The sequence below is a fragment of the Lissotriton vulgaris genome, unplaced genomic scaffold (genome assembly GCF_964263255.1).
Source record: "Lissotriton vulgaris unplaced genomic scaffold, aLisVul1.2 SCAFFOLD_1872, whole genome shotgun sequence".
NCBI lineage: Eukaryota > Metazoa > Chordata > Amphibia > Caudata > Salamandridae > Lissotriton > Lissotriton vulgaris.
Window position 1 is genome coordinate 109,591 of NW_028248775.1, and position 6,000 is coordinate 115,590.

The 6,000-nt window shown below is 51.2% G+C and overlaps 1 protein-coding gene across 2 annotated transcripts in view; it reads left to right on the plus strand.

The window, feature by feature from the left end:
• LOC147663831 (uncharacterized) overlaps positions 1-5,710 on the plus strand; it is a 48,350-nt gene extending 42,640 nt beyond the window's left edge. For both annotated transcript variants that reach the window (XR_015305215.1, XM_086950174.1), the window contains one exon: positions 5,226-5,710. The gene's annotated coding sequence lies outside the window, so the exon portion shown is untranslated. The remainder of the gene's footprint in view (positions 1-5,225) is intronic.
• Positions 5,711-6,000: the final 290 nt, after the last annotated feature.

A 6,000-nucleotide genomic window follows, 5' to 3' on the forward strand; every position in this document is an offset into this window, starting at 1 on the left:
ACTCACGTGTAAAGCAGCCTCAGTCCCACATTGTAGAATCCAGTCCAGACTGCCAGCGCACACAAGCAAACCCAAATGTGTTCTAGCTTATTGGGCCGCTGCAGTGATGTTCAGCTTGCATTCTGTGGCAAACACCCTGCTTGTCGGGAGGTGTGCTTGCCCTGCCTGTTAGGGGGCGTGCTTGCCCTGCCCGCCAGAAAGCATGCTTGCCGTGCCCGTCAGGGGGCGTGCTTGCCCTGCCCGCCAGAAAGCATGCTTGCCCTGCCCGTCAGGGGGCGTGCTTGCCCTGCCTGTCGGGAGGTGCTCTTGCCCTGCCTTTCAGGAGGGGTTCTTGCCCTGCCTGTCAGGAGGTGCGCTTGCCCTGCCCATCAGGAGGCATGCTTGCCCTGCTCAGGAGTCGTGCTTGAGCAAAGGATGTTTCAGAAACTTGTTTATTTATTGCCTTTTTCCAGGCATTGAGTGGAATTATCAAAAGCTGTAGGCTTGCTGCCTCTAAACTTCATTGTGTTATTATTGCGGCCAAGGCTGGCATACCAGACTGAACCCGCCTCCTCAAGGGTGGATTTCAGTTGATATCTTAAAGAGTCTGCTGGAGCCCTCAAGATCCCTGGGTATAGCTTTATAAGGACCCCTAGCACGTCCGATCAGTCCTCCAGAGGCCAAGCTTCAATCTCAGCCTGGATTTCCTGGCTGTCCTCGGGAAAAGGAGCACTGATTTGGATGCTTTGGGCTAAATTAAAAAGACATACAACGAACAATAGAAGGCCAAGTGGACGTAACTGACAGCTGGAAGCAGTTTTGCTTTTAGAAGAGTCAGTATTCGTCCAGCCGAAGGACTTAGCAGATGTTGGTTCAGTTGTTTTAGCAGGTGCGTGACATTGTTGGCCGTGGAGGTCAGATGTTTCAAATGAATGTTCGCCTTGGCCCGTTCCTAGAGCCAGACCCCAAGATCGTTGTAGGAAGCGACTGTGCTAACTTTCAAATCGCCCAGGAGCCATTGCGCTTTCCTTTTAAGGTGGTCTGTCCCGGAGATGATTAACTTGGTCTTCCCCTGGTTGACTGTCAGGAAGTTATGCTTATTAAAGCGATCCAATGCACGTAGGGCTCTCTGTAGGCCCCCTCTTTGGGGGGATACATTATTGCGGTATCGTCCTAGCCTGGGCACTACTAGGTTTGCACCTTGCAGAGCAGCCCCCAGGTCTGCAGTGTACAAATTGAAGAGGATAGGCGCCAACACACAGCCCTGTTTGTTGCTATTTTGGGGGTCACTGTATGGGCGCTTTTTTTTAACCCGCACCCAGGTATCCTCATATAAGGATCTAATTGCGTCAGGATTATAGGTCAAATTCTCAAGTTGTCTAATTTCCACCATAGCCTTCCGCAATCAAATTTGTCAAACTGTGCTGTAATCGATGAAACAGAAAAACAATGGAGGACTTTTCTTCTTCACCGCCTGGGTTGATAGATGAGCTAAGGCAAGGATGTTATCCAAGGTCGACGACTGTTACCTAAAACCTGACTGATAGAAGGGGATAATGCTTTTTTCTTTCGCCCAAGACTCCAGGTTCTTCAAGAGGAGACGAGTGTAGGCCTTCGCTTCAAGATCGAGAAGGGCGATAAGTTTGCAGTCTTCAGACGGTCACCATTTTTAAAGATGGGGACAAGTATAAAGCCCCCTAAGAGTCTGGTGTCCTAGTTGTTGGAAGTCTGGTGCCATTTTAAATGCAAGTGCAGGTAACCCATTTGTCCCTGGAGCTCCATGGTCCCTCATGTTCCTGATGGTTGTGATAACCATGTCGGAATTGATCAAACCCGACGACCTACAATGCTCCTCTTCCCAGGTGCTCTGATCTGTATGGCCATTATCAGAAGGGACATTCGAATCTTGGAACTTTATTTCATTTGGGCGGCTCTGTCCCTCTTCCCAGATCATTGCTTCAGAGCTACCTTTATTTGAAGGAGTGTACGAGTATAGTTGCGTTACGTGATTTAGCCAGTCATGCTCCACCTCTCCGTTTTTCTCTTAATGCCCCTCGACTGCTCCCCTATTGATGTGCCTGCGCAGCCCAGAAGGGTTCTTTTTCTTCAACAGGGAGAAAACTTTAAGCCATTCCCTTTCTGTATGGTCCTTCTTGTGTTCCCACAGTTTCTTTCTTAAGGCTGACCTTAGTGCTACAACCGACAGGCCCTCTGTTGGTATACCCCCTCTTTTCTTTGCTTTTAAGTCCTTTATGAGGTGCCAGTTAGCCTTCAAGTATATCATTTGTGGGGGGTTTGCATCCTACAATTGATGGCGCTTTGATACTCGGACATTGATGCTGATGGTTTTCCAGCTTCAAATGGAAGTCCGCTACGACATTCTCCAAATCCTTATTAGGTGATAGATGCCTGTCAGGAGGTGTGCTTGCTTTGCCTGTCAGGAGGTGTGATTGTGCTTGTGCTGCCTTTCAGGAGATGTGATTGCCTTGCCTGCCTTGCTTGCCTTGCCTGCCCATCAGGAGGTTTGCATGCCTGTCCTTCAGGAGGTGTGCTTGCCTTACCTGCCCATCAGAAGGTGGGCTTGCCCTGCCTGTCAGGAAGTATGCTTGTGCCTGCCCTGCTCTTCAGGAGGAGTGCTTGTACCTGCCCTGATCGTCAAGAGGTGTGCTTGCCCTTCCCAGTCAGGGGGTGTGCTTGCCCTTCCCAGTCAGGAAGTGTGCTTGCCCTTCCCATTTGGAGGTGTGTTTGCCCTGTCCGTTAGGAGGTGTGTTTGCTCTGCCTGTCAGGAGATGTGCTTGCCATGCCTGTCAGAAGGTGTGCTTGCCTTGCCTGCCCATCAGGAGGTGTACTTGCCCTTCTCGTCAGGTGGTGTGCTTGTCTTGCCCGTCAGGGGGTGTGCCTCCCAGCCTGTCAGGAGATGTGCTTGCCATGCCCATCAGGAGGTGTGCTTGCCTTGCCTGCCCATCAGGAGGTGTACTTGCCCTTCTCGTCAGGAGGTGTGCTTGTCTTGCCCGTCAGGGGGTGTGCCTCCCAGCCTGTCAGGAGGTGTGCCTCCTTTGCCAGTCAGGAGGTGTGCTTGCCCTGCCCGTCAGGAGGTGTGCTTGCCCTGCCCGTCAGGAGGTGTGCTTGCCCTGCCCGTCAGGAGGTGTGCTTGCCCTGCCCGTCAGGAGGTGTGCTTGCCCTGCTCGTCAGGAGATGTGCTTGCCCTGCCCATCACGAGGGGTGCTTGCCCTTCCCTTCAGGAGGTGTGCTTGTCTTGCCCGTCAGGGGGTGTGCCTCCCAGCCTGTCAGGAGGTGTGCCTCCTTTGCCAGTCAGGAGGTGTGCTTGCCCTGCCCGTCAGGAGGTGTGCTTGCCCTGCCCGTCAGGAGGTGTGCTTGCCCTGCCCGTCAGGAGGTGTGCTTGCCCTGCTCGTCAGGAGATGTGCTTGCCCTGCCCATCACGAGGGGTGCTTGCCCTTCCCTTCAGGAGGTGTGCTTGTCTTGCCCGTCAGGGGGTGTGCCTCCCAGCCTGTCAGGAGGTGGGCCTCCTTTGCCAGTCAGGAGGTGTGCTTGCCCTGCCCGCCAGGAGGTGTGCTTGCCCTGCCCGTCAGGTGTGCTTGCCCTGCCCGTCAGGAGGTGTGCTTGCCCTGCTCGTCAGGAGATGTGCTTGCCCTGCCCGTCAGGAGGTGTGCTTGCCCTGCCCGTCAGGTGTGCTTGCCCTGCCCGTCAGGAGGTGTGCTTGCCCTGCCCGTCAGGTGTGCTTGCCCTGCCCGTCAGGAGGTGTGCTTGCCCTGCCCGTCAGGAGGTGTGCTTGCCCTGCCCGTCAGGAGGTGTGCTTGCCCTGCCCGTCAGGAGGTGTGCTTGCCCTGCCCATCACGAGGGGTGCTTGCCCTTCCCTTCAGGAGGTGTGGTTGCCCTTCCTGTCAGGAGGTGTGGTTGCCCTGCCTGTCAGGAGGTATGGTTGACCTGCCCGTCAGGAAGTGTGCTTGCCCTGCCCGTCATGTAGGGTGCTTGCTCTGCATGCCAGGAGGTGTGGTTGCCATGCCTGTCAGCAGGTGTGCTTGCCCTGCCCATCAGGAGGTGTGCTTGCCCTGCCTATATTATTGTGTTTGTCCTGCTTGTCAAGGAGCATGTATGCCCTGCCCGTCAAGGGATGTGTTTCTCCTTTCCATTGGTGTGTATTTGCCCTGCCTATTAGGGCATTTGTTGGCCTTGCCTGCCAAAGGGTATGTATGTCGTACTCTGCGTGGTCACTGCGTTTCTTTGGCTAGGGCGTCTTCTGCAAAATTATGGATTTCTTGCATTTTAAAAATAATACATTATCTGCTGCATATCTGCAGGTTTTAGCAAAGAATGTGTTTCTAGCCCAAACAGATCAAAGGGTATAAAAAATGCGGTGTCCAGTGTTTCTGTGCAGTGGGAGGCCCTTTGCAAAAGTTGGTCAGCTTTAGTTGCTTACGCTGTATTTTGTTGTTAAATTGTTGCGAGTGATGGTAACTCTTTGCTCAGACACTGGTATCACTTGAAAACAATTTCAAAATAATTAAGTAATACTATCATGAAATGTGCTACATTACTCCTCATACTTTGCTTTTTCTTGCCACAAAATGTTATCAACATTGCGGCATAATTTGGGCTTCCCCCGCTGCGTAATTCCAGTGGCCCTGCCTGTTAAAGTGTGTGCTTGCCGTGCCCATCAGGGGGGGTTTGCCCTGCACATTGGGGGAAGGGCTGTATTTGCAAGACCCTTCCAGGGGGTGTGCTTGCGATGCCCATGTGCCCCACATACCCAGTGCTGCCTCTTGATTGAGACCAATGAAGTCCAACCCTAGCTGGAGAGCAGCAGATCACTGAAAATGTTCCAGTGTGGTAGATGAATGAAACGCCATACTCTACTCCATTTGGAAATTATACATTTCCCAACTTTTGTTGAACCCATATGTATGTATTCTTTATAAAGATGTGTCTCTCACCTTGTCTACATTTTTTTTAACTTATTGTGCGTTTTTCTTCTATGTCCTAATTGTTCAGTGTTCACACCGACAACTTCTTCAATTTTACTATTAGCATTGTTTTTTTATGATGGCGCATTTATGTTCACTGCTGTCAGTGATGCCTTATAATTTTCCAGTTGCCAATCAGCCTTGTTTCTAAGGCAGCCCTGCAGCAAATAATAAAGTAATGTTTGTAGCGCTACATTGTGAATGTTGGCTCTTTATTGCTTGGTTTGTAAACGTCTGACTGTTTTCTTACCAATTCCTGTCCAGGGTCCTCCTCGACTGGTCGTAGGCACTAGAAACTCAATGCAGGCGGACTTTACCTGGCCTTCTGGAGCCAGCACCACCGATGTCCCTGTGTGTGGAGGCGAGCCTGGCCGAGACATGGACATCCCCAAGAGAAGGGCAGCTGATAACTTAATCGTGAAAGCCACTAAGAAAAAGCAGTATGAAGTTGGACACAAAAGATCCTTTGGGTTCTGTAAGCTGGAACATCCATTTTGAAGAGAAGGAGGGACATCTGCGGCTGCCTGAGAGCGCATACAAGACTGGGTGTGCCAAAGGACCCCGCGGAGGTGGAGGGGGCATAGATCACATTTATGTTCAGCTGCTAGTTCTGTCAGGTAGCATTTGTAAACAAAACTATCTCTCAGTGCTTTAGCTCAGTTGGGCTGACCAAGTTTTAGATTTTTACTTTTCACCCTGTTCAATTATATGATTTCAAAATGACTTTCGATAAAAACATTGAACAAATAGTCGGCCGTCTGTGTCTCATCGCTCCCTTCTACAGATGCCCGATTTCAAGCATATTATGATATCAGGGGGGGGTCTAGTGATGACGTCTTGAATTACCACGAGGTACTAGACCCGCAAGTGTATCAGAGTGCTTTACAGGATAAACAAGTGATATACAAAAGAACTTAGGAGGGGTGGATGCATTAGGGATAAAATAGAAAGATACTTTTTACAGAAACAAGCGGTCTCAGATCCCAGGGTGGGAGGTCCAGGGGTGGCCGGTGGATATCATCACCCGGAGACGCCATGG